Genomic DNA, 21,220 nt, shown 5'->3' on the forward strand with positions numbered 1-21,220 from the left:
GTGAACCTCGCTGGCCAGTCTTCTTTTTCCTCTTCTTTTTAGGTTTAAGCTGCAGCTGTGGGTTGTCATATCATCCAAATCCAGACTGGTGGGACGGGGGGGGGGGTCATTGTGCAAGGTTTACGCAATCCTCACATGACCCTAGAACAGACCACGGGGAATGAAAAGGTTGTTTAATACTGATACCACATCTGCCCAGGTTCAGATGGCACAAGCTACAGCTTGAGCCTTCAGAATGGCCACCAGCATGCACCATAGTCCGTGGCGGCTTATTTGACTCCATCAGTCATGAAAACAGCTGCTGCTAAACTTGGAAACAACACAGCTACCTCCACAAGTGGATGGGCTGTGTTTATTTCTCTAGTGTTAAGTCATTTGGGAGTTAATTTACTTCACAAGTTCTGCTTAACCTCAATAATCTACAGCTTTTTCAGAGAGATACTAATTATGTGTTGTAACTGCACTTCAATGAAAAAAAGTTGTTTATAAAATATTGGTGCATTTGGCACATGATCTTTGTAAACACAGGCCATTCCTTCAAATAAACACTAGCTACATAAAAAGGTCCCTTTTAATTTGCTGCCTTCCACTAAGTAAAACTGAACAGTAATTAACAGTAATTAGTGCCTGCATATGCATGTGCATGTCTGCTAGGCTTTCTCTCCCCTCCTCTCTGAAATTTATAAAGAAACTGAAATCATGTATATGATCATTAGTGATTACAATTCATCACAACCACTACCACCAAGGTTTTCTGAGCAAACAATTGGAAACACAATACTTTAAAAGTTGGTCTCCTGCTCCTGAACTTTTACCAGGCCAAATCACTTGTCCTTTTATTTTTAATTGAATGCTATCTCATACTGAGGCAAACATGAATTCCAGTCACTTTACAAGAGTATCCTGATTACAATACTGGGGAAAGAAACCCTGGTAGTTTAAGCTGAGTTGCCTGTGAAGTGCCCAGAATTCTTGCTCAAATTAAAGCTGCGATCCGGTGCATATTTAGACAGCCCTAGAAATGTCAGCATGTCCCAGCCAGGCAAGCACAGGATGACACCCTAAATCACCAATTTTGTAGCAGGACATGAGCAAAACACATTAAACTGAAACTTCTGCATGAGGTCAAGGGCGTTGTGACACCTTTCTCTGGAGGAGCTTAGTCATTTGTAAAGCCACTCTGGACTGCATTTTGGAAGTGATGGCACCTTTGGCAGCCAGTACACCTCAGAGGCAGACACCATTCTTATCACATGCCACCAGTACCTGGATGATTGGGAGCTATCAAACCAAATGCAAACCGCTAGCTCAATATCGTGGGGTTGCCCTTCCGGCTGACCCAGAAGCTGCTGCTCAGGTGAATGCAGAAACTGGCTGCTCTCAGGAGCTGCCCCTCTTCAGCACTTGACTCCTTTGCTGAGGAAGGAGTTAACAAGCCCCTCAAGCAACAAGTGGGCTGCATGCAGCTTGGAGGATCTCAAGCGGGGAGGACCTATGCAAGCAGCGCCTGTCACCGCCTCCACGCTGTTGTCATGTGCCTTACGGTGACCTTATGAATGATTGTCCTCCAAAATGTCATGTCCTGCACAGCTCAGCTCTTGCAAACTTGGGGCTTGACTTCCTTTATTCCCAGCCTGGGGTGCCTGTACCCCCAAGGGGTATGATATGGCATTTCAGGGAGTGTGACAAAGAGGAAGGCTGCATCTCGATTTGGCAAACTTTATGAATTGGGATGGTTTTTGCCAAACATTATCCCAATAATAAAATTATTTATTATTATTTTGTTTTCATTTGATTCAGTTCTCTTTTGTCAATCAAGACAAAATCTAGGAAGTGCCCAAATCAAAAGGCAGACTTGCAGATCGTAATCACCAAGAAAGTTCCACATTTTGAGAAGCAGGAACAAAGAAGTCACTGAATTTTATGTTCACACTGGGATCAATGTTAATGTTTGCAATTATTTTCTAATTGCTCGATTTATATTTGAATTTTATGCACTGCGTTAAAAGCTTATTTTTGAGGTCAATTTCTTCACCCACAATATTGTATTCAATTTGCAATTCAAAAATTAGAAATTTGACTTCTTCATCTTCAAATGTGGCATTACTTTTGTAGGAGATGTGAACATAAATCAAACATTATCTAAGGGTGTAGGGCATAGAAAAGGGTGGAAACTACTGCTTCATAGAACTGCACCATCTCACATTTCTTCTTCTGCCTTTCTCTAGCATGACTGTTTTCTCCAGCAAATCTTGCCTTTTTGTGAGCTACACAAAATACAACAGCTTCAGTTTTGTCATTTTATTTATTTATTTATTTATTAAAACATTTTTATGCCGCCCCATTCGCCGAAGCCTCGGGGCGGCTTACAACATTTTCCTTCCAAGGACCCACTTGTATGTCTTTCTGTCAGTCCAGGGTATTTGGAAGATCTCTGAAACAATCCTCTGCCCAGTTGGGAGGAGGGGGTGTCACTGTTTGGACAAAGTATAGTGAAGAAACTTCACTATACAGGGGAGGAGATACAGATGACTTGCAACTCTGCCATGGGTGTCAGTTGTTTAGAGGAAGAAAACTATTTCCTGTATCCTTTCTCACAAGTATGTGATTTTATATATCCTAAGCATGTGCACATACAAGCATTCTGTGGCTATGCCTATATTTCACTGCCATATACTACTAGTTAGGAAGACAGGAAGGTGCCATATAGGAGGCCGGACCAGTGGCCCATCTAGTCCACTACTGCTGGCGCTCACTGCCAGTAGCATTCCAGGTCCTCGGACAGGGTTCCTGCCTAGCCCTAGGTGACAAGCAGTTGACCCTGGGACATTCTGCAGGCAAAGCACGTGTTCTACCAGTGAGCTGAGTTTTGGGTTGTCAGGCAAAATAGCAGTGTTCTGGTAAAATAAACTAGAGATAGCTTTAGTGTGAGATAAAGTTCTCTGATTTATGGACAATGTTTTTCTTTATTTCAGTTTTCTCTCTTAAGAGACTTGAGAGTTCAAATCTATGCTAAGGCAGACTTTATTACCTACTATTTCTGTATTTCCAAAGGGGCCCTGTCCATCGCTTCTTTGGCCTGGCATGCCTCTATGCAACTTGAGCTCTTAATACACTACACAGTTCTTTATTGAACTAAAGTGCAAAAAACAAAACAAAACATAAACCCTTCCTCTATTACTATCCTAAGAATGAAACAAACTGTGGAGAGCTTAAAACACATTCTCACACATGCACACAAACAAATGCATACAGCCAAGGAAGGGCTCTACAGAATTGTGACAAGTACTTTGCCCTACTTAAGCTAAAATCTACCTAACGATTTTTCTTACGCTTCTATAGCCTTTGGACATATGGGCTTATCTTTTTGGCAGAGGTAATAGTGACATACGGCCCTTTGACCTTGTGCATTTTGTAACAAGATAGGAAACAGACTACCTGAATTTAGTCTAACACAATCACAGCAGTAAGCATGTTTTCATTTATGGCACGATTTATTACTCTACACAAGGTTTGTGTATGAAACAGTTCTGCCACCCCCCCACTCATAGCTCAAATCTTGTATTTTTCCTTGTCTTTAAAACAGACATTGTTTTCCATCATTCTCCCTAGTGAATCATAATCCAGGCTCCAGTGCTTACCCAAGCATCATGTGCTTAGATGGATGACATACCAAAACCACACACATCCTGACTGCTAGAACCAAACTGTGGCAGATTTTCATCTTTGTTAACTGAAAGCAATGTTCTGAGTCCATGCACTGAAAAGGTTCAAGTGGTGGTTACGACACACTGTCCTTAAACGATTCTTGTGTTGTAGACTGTTAATGCTGCCTCTCTGTTTACTGGAACAGAGCAATGGGTAATTCACACCCATCCTGGAGAAATGACTTAGCTTTGCCAACTGTTTAAGGAAAGGCAGAAAGAGAGAGCAGGAGAGAGGCCCAGAAAAAGGGACTGTTCCTTTACACTCATTTCTAATACACAACCCTCTACCAGAGGAACATCCAAAAGAACTGCTGACAGAAAGCTAACATCCCACACTATTTTTAAAGAAAGCTTCTATTTAAAGTAGGCCTAAATTTTAAGACTTGTACCTTAGGAAAAGTAGCGGATGCTATTTTACAATTAGTAATATACACATGCTTACATAGCCTTGAACAAAAAGCCAAGGAAACAAACAACAAAACCAAACCAAAAGGAAACCAATATCTAATATTCTAAAGTCATTAGGTGATTCAGGTTGCAATTTTCAACATGCTTATGGAGCAAACACAGTAACACTTACTTCTGTATAAATCATGCATAGGATTGCGCTGCACAGCACCTAGCTCAATCTGTGAAATCAAAAAGAAAAAGCATACATTTTGGGAAAGTCTGCTTGCTTGGCCTCCTGGAGACGAGCCTTTCTTACACGAACCCTAGATCGTTTGCAGAGGCCTTCTTCCAAATGCCCCTGCCAATCTGAAATGCAGCAAGGACCGTTTCAGCTGTAGTGCTCCACCTTAGGAATCCCTTCCCGGGAGAAGTACATCTGGCACTGACAGTTTTATTTTCTCAATACCAGCCTAGGCCTGTAAATCCTCATACTTTTGACATCATTTAATTGTTTTGATCTGCTACAATCTGCTGCCTCAATCATTTCCATTGTTTTCTCTGTTATTTTATTTTTATGGTTATTTTCAATACTTGTGAACTGCAACGAGAAGTTAACTACTGAAAGTCTGCTGTTGTTGCTATGTGCTGTCAAGTCATCTCTGCCTTATGGGGACCCTATGAATGAAAGCCCTCCAAGATGTTCTGCCAGTGACAGTCCTCTTCATATCCTGTAATTTATTGAAAGTATGAATTCCATAAATGGAAGCCATTATGAATGGGTGAATGAATGTGCACTAGTTGAGTGGGTTACTGCAGGCGCGTATTAATGCTTCTGATACATCCAATGCCTGATAAACTCTAAGCATAAAATGTCCCAGTCTAAGTTAAGTCAGCTGTAACTGCATCTGAAGTGGTATGGTCCAAAGTAGTTCGATCTACTATAGTACTTTATAGTCCCATTGCATATATAGAATGCTTATGACTTAACATAAAGTGTTTATTCCCTTAACAGAATTATTACCCATAATTTAAATGACTAATAGCCTGTTTCCAAATATTATTTCCAGTCCTGCAGGTCTTGCATCCCCATTCTTAACTTCATTATTTCCTCTTGTATAGCAGCTAATAGTTCTACAAGGACTGTAGAAAACCATTTTTCCATTGTTGCATAATGCTGTGTCAATATATCTTGCATGTTAAGTTTAGTTTTATGGAAACTAATCAACATAAACAAATATGAATGTTAGTAGGAATATGGAATATTTTTTCTATTCCGATCAGACTCCAAATACAGAACAAAAATGATATACTCGTTGCTCCTTTATTGTCCAACTGGGTGCAATTCACCTTCACTCAAAGGGCACACAAGAGGAACAGTTTCAGCAGTGTCCTGTGTGATAAAACCAGGCCAACAACTTTAACAAAGTACTGTGGCTGGCAAAAGTTCTAGGTGTTTGCCCATTTAGTCATGTTTTATAAAAAGTTAAGCAGGTGGTTAGTTTTCATATTTGGCCTCAGGCGGAGTATACTGCTCAATAAAGACACCCAGAAAATTCATATGCCAGCCAGAAGCTTATTTAGTGGTCAATTAAAATGATACTTTCCCAGAGTCAAGTGTTGAACATCCTAGCCTGCCAGAAAAAGTAATTTTTCCTAGCTTGAATTTCAGGGCAATATGAGTTTAATGGACAAATTCCTAAAGTCATGAGTGAAACCAACCAAAATCAATATGCAAAGTTCAGAAGAGGAAGCTTCTGGAGACAGAAGTTGCTGTTAAAAAAACACTGGAAGATTGCCTTGCTGACCCTATCCAGAGGCCTGAAGGCAGGCATTTTATTATATTGCTCTTTTCTAACATAAAACACTGCAGGTGGATATGAATAAACCTGTTACTAGTTAATAAATTCAAAACATACTTTGGTGCCAAGAACTATATGTCCTATGTGAAGTCACTAAACAATTGTGCTGCATATTATGTTTATAATGACAATCCCAGGGTGACTTCAGATACATGCCCCACATACTCAAGGAAAGAATGCTGTAATTAAGTGGATTTAAAGGCAAATATATTTAAAAGGTAGCAACTGTTATACATATTTTCAGACAGAAAACATTCTGAAAGTACAGCATACAAAAAGAGATTCCATTGCTTTTGAGATGGCTGCTTTACATCTCCAGAAAATTCTACTCAAAGTGATTAAGTCTGTCTAAAAGAAGTCCAACAAGACATGCATATAAGCTATATTCAGACATAAGGTTTCCTTCTTCCCTTCATGTGTAAGAAGATATTGGGAGCTTCTGTTTCTGATCTGCTGTTTCATCAAAAGCCAACAATTTACACGAAGTGGGGTCCCTTCGTTAGGGTTGTAGGGAAATGGCAGTTTGAGCAAACTGGTTTGCTGGCTTCAGACAAAACAGCAAACCTTGATTTGCCATAAGTCCACTGCAAGTGCATAGTAACCTCCTTTTAAGGAATGTGCAAACTTGATAACAGATGTTCTTTGAATGTAGTCATAGATTTCATTTTCCTCAAATCAGTAGATGAGTACAGTTATACTTCTGTGTAGTATTTATATAATTATCCTTTTAAAGTTCAAATGCATTTCTAGAGCTTGTCTAGTACAGCCTAAATTATCAGGGTCCCAAAAGTTGAAAGACATGCTTTGAATCCAAACTTAATCACACTTAAATTCCCAGTGGAAGAATGGGACCAGTTAGTCAAGAATCAATTCACAACTATTTCTAATGCTCAGTTTGTTTCTTTTGAATAAAACATTTTCAAAAACATTTCCTTTGTTCCCGGTTTCCCAGTTTCATAATACAATTTTGTCACATTATGAAATAAAAAGACAAAGAAAAAAAAGAGAAACAAGCATAAACATCATTAACAAGAAAACATTGCATGTGAATTTATATTATCATAACATGTATCATCCTGGTAAACAGCCTGTTTTTTGTACAAATCTGTCATTTCACTGTCTTCATTTGATAATACACACTGCCTTTGTCAGTTCAGACCATATAATGCTTATAAGAAGTATCTCATATTTGGAAAAAACAGACCTGTATTGATGGAGAATTTATTTTCTCCTAAGCATAAGCGCAAAGATCAAAATTTTCTGTGTACACTTAACGTGGCTCAAGCCAGCAGAGGGGAAATAAATTAGTGCATTTGATTTGTTTATACACAAACTTAATTGTCCTGGAAAGGGCCACCCAGTTAAAAATCTAGTAGTCGTCTGAAACATAACTTCAGAAGAACTACAGCAGTGGAGATCCTTGCCAAACATCCCTTCATTCTAATGAATCCTTTCCAAAATCTATTTGAAAGTCTTAGAACAAAAGATGAAGCTACAAGTTTTGCATGAAGGCCTAACTTTACATACTGCAAGTGATATATTGTTGTGCAAATGTTTTCTTTGCATAGCACATAACACAAGCCAAATACACAGCACCAACAGGTGCCAAAAATGAATCTTTTAATTCTTTACATGCCTACAGTTACAAAATAGTTAACAAAGAGCCATTTAAGTTTATCTGCTTTTGTCCCACCTTTTAAAACTTTCTATGGGTTTACATCCTTACAGCAGATTTTCTTCCAAATCTCAAACAAGTTATATCCAGAAGATGAAAATGGAAACTGCTGAGCAATGCATCATGTAAAGTTTATTAGAAGCTTGTAAATAGCCACTCTTGTGGCACTCTATGATGATTAATAATTATCTCCTTGAGTCAAGAAGAAGAAACGCTTGTATTAGAAATTACTTGGTTGTATCCTTCATCCTTTCAGGCCAATTATGTGCCAGAAACATGGGTATATATAGGCAGCCGCACAGGTGATGTTTGCAGCATTATTTTCAAGGGTCAAGGGAGTTTAGAGGACAGTCTATCCCAAGCAGTGTATCTCTCCAGATATTTTGGGCTTCATCTTCCACCAGCCACAGCCAGCAAAACCAATGGCCATGTCCAAAACATCTGGAGGGCACCAGGAAGGGGAAGGCTGTTATAGGTTTCCTTGAATGAAGCACAGCAGGGATGTCAAGTGTAAAACGCTCGGGTATATTCTTGTCTAAGATGGTGCTACATTATACTGCGTTAGAGTGCTTTACACTTAATGCGGATGGAGGTATATGAAGTAGTAGTGAAGTGAATGGGAGGTCTGCATGTAACGTAAGCCCAATGTTTCTCATGTTTCTTTTCTTCTTGTTGGGCAATGTGAACAAGCCATGTTGTGACTATATGCAACCTGATCAGCCCCTCTTGCCAACCACAGGAGCAATCAAGCAGTGTGTACCAGAACTTGACTGGCTCATGGTAACCCAGACTGAAAAAACAAACAGGATTGCCATTTCAGGCAAACTGGCCATTTCAAACTAGAATTCCCTGTCAATATGGACACTTTTATCATGACAAAAATACACAACACCAACACTAGCAGAAAAGGTCTTCTGGAAAATTGTAGGAGGATAAATGTAAACTAATTAAGCTGTATGTAAATAAAGTACAGTCGAGGCAATCTTGGCTGCCATGATGCCTCGTGCCCCACATTTCACCAGATGGCTGTTTCCAGATGCTCAAAGGAAGCACAGCTGGGGCTCTGCGTAGTTATGGTGTGAGCTGAAAGCGCCAGCTTCCTTTGGCCAATTTGTGACCTTGGAAAGGCAGCCAGCATGGCTCTTTCACTGCTGAAAGGGTTTGGTGGGGAGAGGGCTCAGCCTTCCAAGTCACAGGACCTCAGAGCTGAGACTCTGAAAAATCCTATGCCCTCCCCCACATGAAGTTAGAACGGCAGAGTAATGCTCCCTACAACACTTTCCGTAGATGTTTTTTGCTTGTTTGTTTCATCTTTCTAAGTATGATGCAGTCAAGAACGCATTCTTGTTGGGACAGTCTCTGACAGGAAGGGCCAGTTCACACAATCAAATAAATCACACTGGCATGTTTTAATCCCTGGCATGTGTCAGGCAGTATTTCCCAAAGTGCCTGATTCTGGTACACCTTCTTGAATCATCCAAACCTACGCTACATGGCTTCTTTGAAGGAATCCTCATTGCCTGTTGAATTTAAGCCACAGTGGCTTTTTGATCATGCAAACTGGGTTAAGGACAGGTACCATTTGTCAGCCATGAACACCAAAGCTCCTATTTGCATCTATATTCTAAATTTTAGGTAGAAAACATTAGGTTTTGTGCCCTTCCTTCCTTCCTTATTTATAACACTTGTATGCCGTCCTTCACTATTGCATCTCAGGACTGCTTACAAGATTAAAAGCAAATCCACAGAACAATTGATAAACAGTACAATACAATAAAATTATCAAAACTATTAGAAATAAATCCAATCAAAACAAAACAAACACAACTGTAAAACAGTAAAAATACTAATTTTTAAAATAACGATTAAATGAAAAGGTTTTAACCTGCTGCTGAAAAGCGTATAGGCTCGGTGTCAGGTGAACCTCACTGGAGAGCGTATGATAAAAGACAGAGGCTACTTATTTTCTGCACCGTGTATGCCAGTCGCACACTTGGGGGAAAGGTTTGCACAATCACCCTCACTGTCAAAGCGCAGTGTCTTGTGTGAATCCAGCATGGCTGCCTTGTTGCTGTGGCTAACAAGCCACCCCAGAACCCTCAACAGCTCATGGACTGTTCGTGTGAACCAATCCACTGACATAGTTGTGGCTTTACTCAAGCAAAGGTGAAAAACCCCAGAACACATGTAAGATATTTACGTGTTCTCTACTATCATCTTTGCTAGGAAAATCAATTCATTTGCACAGATACGATCAATCAAGAAATAGAATGTCTGTCTCAAAACAACAAATATATTTCCTTTAAAAATAACACAATGGGTTCTCATATTAGGTATCTTAGCTGCAGTGTTTCCTGGGACTCAGCTCCAAATTTATCTTTATCATGCCTTGACATCAGCTCCTCAGCTCCCTTGAACCGAGTGCCACGCACCTCAAAAAATGCTGCACAAGGGTTGGTGGATTTGCAGTGAAAAGCCACATACAGGACAAAGACTAGTTTGCTGACTACTCTTACAGTCTTCAGTACCTCAGGGGTCAAGATAATCAAGTACTGCTCATGTTCTCTCTCTCAAGTAAGTATCATTATCCTCTCCATCCTTTTTGGTGGAGAGGATAATGCATGAGGAGAGTCATCCCTAAGAGCCGTTCCCATTACTTCTTGCTACCTCTGCATCCTCTCTACCTGTCACCAGTATACCCCCCATATCCCACGAAGCCGCCAACGGGTAGGCAAGAGTTTTACAACGGGAAGGTCCATGTGCAGGGCCATCTCCACCTGTACCAAGAATCTGGGAACAGAGCCCTCACATTTGCCCACTTCACCAACTCAGCATGCAGGATATCCAAATAGAACAGAACAGAACAGAAATCGGCAGCTGCAAGATATGAGACTTAGGTGTGACTGCAATAACGATAAGTCACGCCCCAATATTCATTACTCCCTGCTAGCTGAAACAAATAGAGAGGTCGGAAAAAGACAACTGCATTTTGCCACCATCAGGGCCCGTATAAGGTGGTGAAAGGGCAAGGGGCACTCTTCCAGTGCCTGTACAAGCGTTCCAAGTACAAGACACAAAGGTCTTACCAAGGGAACATATGGACTAATCTCCACCTTTCAAAACTGAGTGGGGGAAGGCAATGATCTGGAGTAAATGCAGAACAGAAACTGCTTGATCCACGTATCTGAACAGAAGGTGAACCACTGTGTTTCCCGCAGGTCAGGAACAGAAGCATGGCCTTCCTTACCCAGCCCTGGAGGAACAAATGTTTTGCTGTCACCTGCTGGGAGGTACCTCATCTGCCATCTCAGTGGTTGTCCCTGTTCCCCACCCAGATACCAGCACTGGGCAATAAAAGTAAGCCATCCAAAACCTTTGCTTAGTGATGTCCCCTTTGTTCTGGAGAGAACTTCACCCTGCAGGATGAGGTTTGCCATTTGGGGGTGTTCTTGGATCCAGCATTGTTACTAGAGGCACAGGTGGACTTGGTGACACAGAGAAAGTGTTATCAACTTAGGGTGATGTAACAACTACATTGTTATCTAGAAAGAAATAGCCTAGCTACAGTTATCTGCAGTCTGGTAACCTTTTGCCTGGATTACTGCACTGTGTTATATGTGGGGCTGCCTTTATAAATGATCCAGGCACTTCAGCTGGTCCAAAATCAGACAGCAAGTTCATTAATGGAACTGGCAACATGCCCATATAATGCCAGCACCAGTGCTTTTCCATCTGCATTAGCTGCCAGTCTGAGTTCAATTCAAAGTATTGACATTAGCTCTTAACAGCCTAGGGCCAGAATAACTGAAGAAGCATCTTTTCCCATATATACCTAGCCAGACCCATTTTCAGTGGTCCTTCTCTGGGAACCCCCAGCAAAGGAAGTGAGAAGGGTGGCTACTAAGAAGACCTTTTGTGTTGTGGGCCCTTCGTTCTGGCATGAGCTTCTCAGAGAGGCTTACCTGGCACCTAGTAAATATTTCCAGGCATTTTACTTTTTCAGTTCCTATTATTTGAAATCTGTTACTGTGTTTCAAATTTTATCGCTGCTGCTGCTAGTTTTTATTTTATTGTTATACTATAATTTAAATTTTTATGTATTTTATTGTGCTGTATTTTATGTTTGTAAAATAACTGTTCTGAACTGCCCAGAGAATGGTATAAAATATTCACACAAACAAACAAAGGTGCAAAGCTAAGCATATTTAGACAGGAAAAAGTCCTATATCCCTGGCATTCTCCAACCTGGCTGGAGCATGCTGGGAGATGTAGGTCTTTTCCTGTCCAAACCTGCTTAGGATTGCTCCCTTGGGGGTCCAGTAAAAATATTCTAGATGCCTATTTTTAATTTTATATTCTTAAATGTGTACTTCCCAGAGTTCAGACACTAATGTCAAAGTCAGATCAGAGGTTACGTGTTGCCTACCTCCTGGGGTTATAATTAATCCCATACAACTCTCTTTCTACAAGCAAAGAATTCAGCTGCCTGCTGAACTGATTAAAAAAAGTAAACGGAATTTAGTTCTGAATATATTCTGGCACACAGCCATACATGCAAAGTAACTGCAGATATGCAAAGTTTAAATAGCATAAATAGCCATATAAAGTTCATAAGCAGATATTAAAAGTAGCATTCTTATCAGCTTGTACATTATCGTTTAAAGAATCTGGAAGCTGCATAAAGCCCACATAAAACTTCTGGCAACAGCCAGAAAACCTGAAAAGCCAGGTTAGTGTTATATATCTGTGTATCAGTAATTTATGCTGCAGCAAGACAACTATAAAAAGTCCTGCAAAATTCCAGTGGCCAGATAACTGAAATCAGAAGCTTCACTTATATCAAATCTTTACAAAAAATCTTGTCATTTTCTTCAAGGAGAGACACCAAGATCAGTTAAGAGTATTGAGCGCACAGGACAAAAATTCCTCTGTGGGGACTCCTCAGTTCTGGAATGCCCTCTTGGTGGAGAGCTACCTGCCCTCCACTGCATAATCATTTAAGCTGCCTCCAGGCCAATTATGATTAATTAGCAAATGACTCAAATGCAAAAGAATAATGGTCTATGCCAACTTTCTGCCTCAAGTATTTCCTGGAAATGTCTGTCTGGTAATGTACATTGTGTTGGGAAGGCAAGCTCCTAAAATTTGGCTTATAAATACCTAAAGGAACAATTAAGTAAGTCTGCATGTCTCTCACTGTTCACAGTATTCTTGGAATAAATTTTGTCAAGTTACATCATATATAATATTTCCTACAGAGAAACAACCCCAAGTAGGAAAAAAGATTTGCATACTAATGTTTGGAGTGTCATTTGGGAGGGGAGCATGTTGCCCTGGACAGCTACATTAATTAAAGTATTCACAACTGAGTAAAAAAAAAATTGCAACAAAACTTAAATAAGCACAGTGTGTGAATGGCTCGCTTGAAGACCACACAACTCCTTGCCCTAACTTTAAACATGCACAATTATATTTTGCAAGTTGTCACATGACTATAATAATATTTCCTTGCCACCCCAGCTTGTCTGTTTCCAATTAGAAACAGCCACCTTTGTGTACATTAAGCCTGTTGGTGTTTAGCAATAGTTATAGCTTAGTCTCTGATCTTTCCTTTTGGGGCACGGGAAGATAACTGAAGAGTTAGCAAGGTGAATCTGATTCATACTGCGGGGAGGGGGAACCACTGCTACCTCTCCAGCAGAGCGGCTGATCCACTCGTACACTTCTCTGTTCAGTGCTTGCGAGTTTAAATTAATTTCAGCTGAAAATATGGTGCTGCCATCTGGTTTCAAAAAGCAAGCTCTGGTTTGAAAATCCGAAGAACAGGGAATAAATGAAAGCGCTCTCTTCCCTCCCCACACACATTTTTTTTCTTGTACTAACCTCACTTTAATCATTGCCAAAGAGCATGAAGACAGCCCTGCGTCCTCCCACAAGAAAGCCTTGGGCCTCACAAACTTGGCAAGCGCTCTCCTGCAGAAAAAGCTCAGCAGGCAGAAGCTGTGTCAAAATAAGAGTCCGCCCAAGTACAAAAGCTGTGCTGAAAAGACAACAAGAATGGATTTCTTCAACACTCGTTGAATATTATTTTTGAGAAAACTTCTCTTCATTCCAGACTAAAGTTTCAGGTTTTTTTCCCAAGTCACCAAAGAAGGGAGGGAGAAATGTGTCTTGGGTCCTCCATGAAGCCAGATGATAAGGGCTGGTCCTGAGACATCAAAAGGAGCAAAACCGTGGGGGCCCAAAGCATACTTATAGGTGCCCTAGGCAAGTCAGAGCCCAGACCGGGATACCAGCCTGAGCAGAGCAGCCCGCCAGGACTCAGTGCAACTGAGAAGTGACACTGCACTTCATATCACGTTTCAAGGAAAACAGCAAGCTGGAACGTGCCAATGTTTTTCAGCAAGTTTTGTTTCTTAAATTCTCACTTTCACTGCTAGTCATTCAGTTTTAAAATACAGCTCTCAGGTTACCACAGGCCCATTTTGGCTTTCCATATGCATGTCCATCTGTCTCTCTGCAATGCCATAACTCCACTGAACACTGAGCTGATGGAGTTTGTTACAAACATTATGAGCACAATTCTACATTTTCATATTTTGCTATCTCAAGTTCACTATATTATGATTGCCATGGTCATTTGCAAAGAGAAAGGGAAACTACAACATGCAGTGAGTTGCCTCCTGTAAAGACGGACATCAGAATGAAGTGGGCACGCATGTTCTAAAAAGTATGATACATTTCAAGTAAGAAACTCTACTCAATCTCCATACCTATTTTCAAGAGAGACAGAAGCGAGCAATGCTCTTAAATGCTGTAATTTATGTGCTTAGGAGATGATAGTCCCAACCTAATAAACAAAGACAAATTATAATGAAGAAGACTGGCAGGAGCACAGGTCCTGAACTGAGCTGCCAATATTGGGTAGTATCAAAATGTGAGAGATAAAATAAAATACAACAGCCACTCAGAGTGGCTTGGCAAAACCACCAAACACATGGAAAACTGTTTGGAAACATGCCTTGCAGCTCAAACTATGCATTATTAGGCACCCAGTTGAGTGATTAACGGTGCAATCATATGCATGTTTAGACAGAAATAAGTCCTACAACTACCAGCATTCCCCAGCCAGCTTTTCTGTTTAAATATGCATGGGAATGTGTCATAAGAAACGCGGTGGTTAAGAACATAAGCGCAATCCCCTGGTTCAAATCTCAGTTCAGCTATGCACCATTTTCTTCATTTAGCTCACATCTCTAATAACAGCCCTTGACTACCTTAAGGGTTGTGTTATGTATCACCCAAGGCAAATTCTCACACATCAGTGAGAACCAGTGATGATATCGGAAAGCTCCCTTTCCCCTGCCTTTCATCATCAGTGAGGAAAAAAACACTGCCCAGACCAGGGACGGGGATCCACCAGTCTTCAAGATTTTTACCCAGCCTGCAGGAGCTTCCCAAACCCTGCGTCATGGAAGCAACTGAGAAAAGGTGGGGATCTGTGATCAGAGGGGATTCCTGTGTGCTGACTGTCTCTGCCCAGCCTGGGCAAAATGGGGCCTCCCTGCCCAAGGTCGAAGGCAGAGGCACACAAGGGATTCCTTGTACTTGAGGAGAGGAGAGCGGTTTAAGTAGGGATCCCTCACACCTAGTGCAGCCCATGCTCTTGCAGTTAGGAGGGCAAGCAGGGGTGCCCTAGCTGGGGAAGTTTTCCTGGACAGAGAGAAGCCAAGCTGGCGAAGTCTCCAGTGGAAGGCGGTGGCTCCAGTGTCAGGGGAGCAGATCTTAAAGAGCTTTCCGTGGTCCTGAACCCTGCCTCCAAAACAGGTTCTGCACCAGGGATCACTCCTCTAAAATTCAGGCAGAAACCTGGGTCAATAAAGCACCACACACTGACCTTGGAATCAACAGCCATTTCTGCCATCACGTTCAAAAGGAGCCAAAAGCATTCTGAAAGCTCACCTCCACCCACCCACGCTTCCACTAGAGGCAAGTGCAGGGTGGCCAAGCCACCCCAACTGCCACACGGGGTACACCATCCTCCAGTACCTTAGCCTGGACTGCTTCACTGAATGCCGGCCTTCTCCTCCAGACTGGAAAAGCCCACATGCAGCGACACCTGATGGCCAACTGCCATTGTGGAGGACCCGCTCAACACTTTGGGTGGGGGACAGAGGATGTCACAATATGAGGTCACATTCACCAACATCAGGGTGCGCTGCCAGCCCAGAACATCATTCAGTCCAGAGAGGGCTGGGGAGGGGGGAGTCGTCAGGTCCTGCACACCAAATATGTCCCTCCCAGCACAGATCCATGCAGCAATTTTGTATCAGCACACCATATTGCTTGGTCTATTTTTCAAAAATGGAAAAGTGGCACAAATATTTCTAAGTAAATAAAATAAATAGATCTAAGGAAGCTGTTGCAGATGTTCAGATAATGCACATAGTTTATTATATTTGCTTAACATGATAAAAGCATTTTAGCACTGTCACCCTGGATATGGACCACTGACACCCAGAAGGGCTTTTTAATCTGAGTGATTAGTTTATAACACAAAGATGCAAACTTGTAAAAATCTGGACATGAAATTTACTTAATCTGGGTTAATGTTGATGGCATTATTGAAACAATTACCCCCCTGTTAATGCCAACCTACACTCCAATGTGAGATCAATTCATGAAGATATAGTTAAAACAATGCAAAAACACATGCCTTAATTTTAATTGATTTTTCCACTGATAAACCCCCCAAAAATCTATATTAATATCTTAGCAAACCCTAAAATGTTTAAATATTGAATACAAGTTATCTTAATTGGCTTTAAATTCAAGGAAAGAGCCAAAACATCTTGTGCAACTTTTTAGCACTAAAGCAATCTGCTCCAGCTTGAGTGTTAACAATTGGTAGTTTTAAACAGAATTAATGCCTGTTTGGGGGTGGCGGGGGATGAAGGAGATGACAGTGTAAGGGAAAAGTAAAGGATATTCTCAAGTCCATCATTTGTAGTCTGGGGAAAAATTCTTATCCAACTAAAAGTAAACATAAGATTTTATTCCAAATCCTGATTTTACAGTCATTGTCTATAGCAACTGTGTCCATAACATTCTAACTCTCAGGAGTGCTACTTTCTAGTAAATGGTACATCTGTCAAACTGCAGGAAACATCTGGGAAAATTGTTGCAGAAAAAGTAGCAAGTTTAAAATTTTTACTCCATAAGTACAAAGCCTAGAGTACTTTTAAAGAGGTGGCTTGCTTATAATGCTACGTGGTTAATGCACATGGATTCCCATGCAATAAATGGATGTGCATTTAAGAACTAAACCACCGTAATCCACCTTGTCTGCTTTGACCTGTAGTTTATTTTACCTGTGATGCTTTACCTATCCTAATGAAGGAAAACTGCACCCACATATATTGTAGATGAAGACTGCTTGTATGCTTATTCTGCTGTTTGCTTGCATGTGTAAACATGCCTCACTTTTTACACGTAACAGTGTACATGGTTGCACAGGGCTGTCCTCTTAAACCTCTGTAAGTGCAATATCAAATTAAATGGCAGTATGCAATCAATTTTTAAATCACATTTTGCATGTTATATGAGTTTGCCATTTATGCATCATTTATTATGTTCTTTCCCCAAAGGGACTCAGGAAAGTGCATGTTGAGGTTAATCATTAATTGTACTGGAGTTTCTCCAATTGCATTATACTCAAAGTAGGAAATTTAAATACAATAGTCAGGAACTGTAATACATTACAATGTAACATTAACATCTAAACAATTGTGGTTAATTCAGGACAACTGCCAGCAGTCCAAGCCAGCAAAGTCAATGGTCAGAAAAAACAGAACTTTGGGTCAATATCTGGTGGGCCACAGTTTCCCAGAGCTAATTTAAAATGTATGAAAATCCAACAAGAATATCCAGTACCAATATTATATGCCTATTAACTGATTCATTCAAAAGTTCATATTAAGAGACCTAACAGTAAGACCCTAACCTATATCACACAAACAGAAAGAACAAAAAGCCACAAACGCACTTCAGATAGCACATCCTTCCTCACAACAGAAAGCGACACCCCTGCCCCACCACTGCACCTGAGGTCCTTCATTCTCATGGAAACTTCCATCCTGGCTATCTCTAGAAACAACAGGATGCGAGCAGTAGCAAAACAAACGGTTTGCTATTCTTGGGCAGAGATCCTTGCTAAAAGCTATAGAGTATAAATACATACTCATACCTCATATATCAAAGGTTGTCTGAAGGCTGATAATCCAAAAACAAGCCATATATTTAACTCAAAAGGCCAGAAAGTCCCCTCATATTTTCTGGTGGAGTCTCTTTCTCCTCCTCTCACTTCACAGAAACTCTGCATAGTCAGGAGTATGACTAGCCAAAGATCTCCCAAGTCATGATCTGAATCCAGGTGTCTCTTGTTTGAAGACATGTGTAACAGACATGCACCAGGAAGGCACAGCCTATCATGATTCCCTCGTGCATATCTACCCACCATTTACAGAGATGCCCTTTAAATAATGGTGGCCATCAAGGAATAAAATCAGCAAGCCGAGCAGCCTCAGCAGTCCATACTTGTGACAAAATGGTTGGAATTTATCATGAAATTTATATAGGAAAAGGGGGCCTTAAAATGTACTTGAGGAGAGAAGACCAGTTTAACAATTTAGAATGAAATCCCATGCTGCCTGGGGAATGCTGGGAGTTCTGGGACTTTTTTCTGTCTAAACATGCACAGCATTGTGCCTTCAGGCATCATGATTTTTTCTTTTTCTCTTTAGGCTTTAAAAAGGCATCAAACCGTATTAACCAAGAAGCTTTAGAGTGACCAAGGATGATTGGATTTTCTAGGACTTACTCGCTCAGTCATCTGTGTTACTGTACATGTGGCACAATTTTTTCTGCCATGAATTCTTAATAACTTTAAAGGTTTTTACCAAGTATTAAAAGCTTCCCCATATTTTCCATTTTGTTGGACAGTCAGTAACCTTTGGCTGGTGATGGTGATTAGGGAAACTTCCCCCTACTCATTCAGTCCCTACACTGACTTCCATTCCTGTCTGCTCCATGATCCAGGGAAGTGCCTAATCCAAGAATTCTAGGCCTTGTATTCCATGGCTTTTTCTTTTCCCTTTTACATTCACACCATCTGTAACCAGTAGAATGCATACTGGGATAGTAAACTCCGCTTTTTACTGCTAATGTGAATGGCAAACCACAGAGTGTGTGCCACCTGCTTCACATAATAGGTGAGTAGAAAGCAGTACCCCAAACCCATTTCCTCAGAGGTCCTTTATTTTGAAGTAGGCCATAGAAAAGGTTGGGAAGTCTGCAAAACAGAAGCCATATACGTGCCAGTCCATATACTGGTAGCAAAGGAAACTCATACACTGTAGTTCATTCATGAGAAATATGTGCTTTACATAAAGTCAATACCTCTGTTAGATCAATGCAAAACAATCTTGGCCTTTAGAAGGAAGCTTTTCTCTGCACCTGTGACATTCAGACCATGTTTTTAGAAACAAGAGCTATCACACCTGAAATTCCCATGAAGTCAAATTCCGAGCAGAATGTACGCAGCCTTGTGTGTCAACAGTTAAGCCCTATAATCCCAAGAGCAGCAACATGAAACTAAGTTTAATGGAAGCCCAAATGTTACAAGTGGGTCTGTTTGGTAGAATAAAGGTTCATTCAATATGAAAACAATCCAAAGCGCTACAATACATGATCTCTTGCTCTTATCCTCTCCTTAAGAAAATGCCATTCAATTTCTGAAAAAATATAGTTGGCCAGGTGAATGCATAGGTTGATGCAACTAAGAATTTAGCTGTCTTCCTGAATTTGGGCAGACTTAGTAAATAGTTGCTTTGCTTTTCTAAATTGGGAGTGTTAACTTTTTCCCCAGGAAATAATGTACTCAGGTTAAGAGTCTTGTTACCATATAGCTCATCAGAAATGATCCATCTGTCCTATCAGCCATCAAGACCTCTATCCCTAAAAGAAAGTTCTAAAGGTTTGCATAACTCTGGTAACTATAAATGTTCACTAAACCAAAATGGCCTTCCAAAGAACAGAACATAAATCAACTCCACAAATCCAGATCAATTGCTTATGGAATGAGCAGGAAAAGAAAGAACAATAATATTTAACACAAACCAGAATGTTGGCTCTTTGATGCTCATCATCCTTAGAGTGCATTGCTAGGTTCAGATCACCTCCAAGATTTCATTAGTTCTCTGAAGAAAAGGTTAAAACTAAAGACTATGTTGTAAATTGGTCAACTGTAGCACAAGAATCCAGACAAAACTGAAGGATTCCTGAATCCTCTCCCTAATGAGTCATTAAAGTAGTTATGCAAAATGTTGCAGCTTCCCACTTGTTTATTTTTAAAATACTGAACTGTATGTAAAATGTTACCAATAAATAAATAAAAAGATTCCAACCGCTTAAGGTAGAATCTCAGCAATGCAGATCATAACAAAACAGTCTACTTTGGCACAATTCTGCTTAGTAAGGGTCCTGAAGACAAAAATCAATGCTGCCAAATATGTTTACAATACTGCAGAAAGGATGGCTAGACTGCTCTTTCTTCTTGCTGCAATTCAGGATAAAGACTGTTATTTACAAGCTCTGTAGATGAATTAAACAAGAAAACCAGGCTGTTCTTTCCCCCACCCCCGACTTTCTTAACTTTTTGATACTTTTGAAATTTGCTCATTTTATTTGTTACTTGGCAAAGGAAATGATTCAAGGAGAAATTATCAAGCTTTCCAGCTCAGTGCAAGGACTCTTAAGGCAGAAATGATGCCTGCTGGGAAAAGGCTGATGTCAGCTCAAGAGCTCCCTGCAAGGATAAGGAGGCCTTTGTTTTCATCTGAACTGTGAAAATGAGAAAATACCTCCAGCCTGACAAACAAGAAACCCACACAACATAGGTCAGACCTGAGACCTCTACTTAAAGGGGCAACACTTCATTAGCGTTACACTTGCACTGCAACATCCAGACACTTTCTACATAAAACAGAAGCCATATCAAGATAAACCAGATGCATCTTTAGAAGTGGGTGCAACCATCCCACAATTAAAGATGATAGTTGGCATGAGCTCCCTGACTCCTCACCAAAATTAAATTTGAAGGTAATTTAACATTCAGCATTCATAATGATTAAATCATTCATTCGTATGAGATTATATCATTCTTCCTCAACTTAATTTCACTGATATTTTACAGAAGTCATTAAAGTTTTACAGCTTGCATTTCTGGGGGCAAAGGCTGTACGGCCCACATGGTAGCAATTTTCTAGGTCCTACACATCTAGTTCCTGACAAGGGCATGGCATCAAAAACACACCTGTGGCTTTGATTATTTCCATTTTTCTTGTGTAGTCCCAAAGGGCTACCATGAATCACTCCTCTCTCAATACAAACTAAATATGTATCCAAATTTGCATAGAAAAAAATTCAGATAAAAATGAAGGGGAGAAAACCATCTTCCAGACATTCTGGATGCCAGAACATTGTATGCCACTCTCACACTGGATATGTTCTATTAGATAACTGTATTCGGG

At 40.5% G+C, this 21,220-nt stretch overlaps 2 protein-coding genes across 3 annotated transcripts in view; one reads left to right on the top strand and one right to left on the bottom strand.

The window, feature by feature from the left end:
• The window catches only part of ATG7 (autophagy related 7), a 182,170-nt gene extending 162,792 nt beyond the window's left edge, over positions 1-19,378 (top strand). Inside the window, exons 19-20 of one of the 2 annotated variants that reach the window (XR_006416695.1) lie at positions 4,709-12,836; positions 12,908-19,378. The gene's annotated coding sequence lies outside the window, so the exon portion shown is untranslated. Of the gene's footprint in view, positions 1-4,708 lie in introns of both variants that reach the window. The other variant, XR_006416694.1, reaches the window with a different exon arrangement.
• The window catches only part of VGLL4 (vestigial like family member 4), a 65,354-nt gene that overhangs the window by 9,850 nt on the left and 34,284 nt on the right, over positions 1-21,220 (bottom strand). The gene's annotated exons all lie outside the window — the stretch shown is intronic.

The sequence above is a fragment of the Varanus komodoensis genome, unplaced genomic scaffold, assembly GCF_004798865.1.
Source record: "Varanus komodoensis strain SLA01 unplaced genomic scaffold, ASM479886v1 scaffold6_2, whole genome shotgun sequence".
Lineage (NCBI taxonomy): Eukaryota > Metazoa > Chordata > Lepidosauria > Squamata > Varanidae > Varanus > Varanus komodoensis.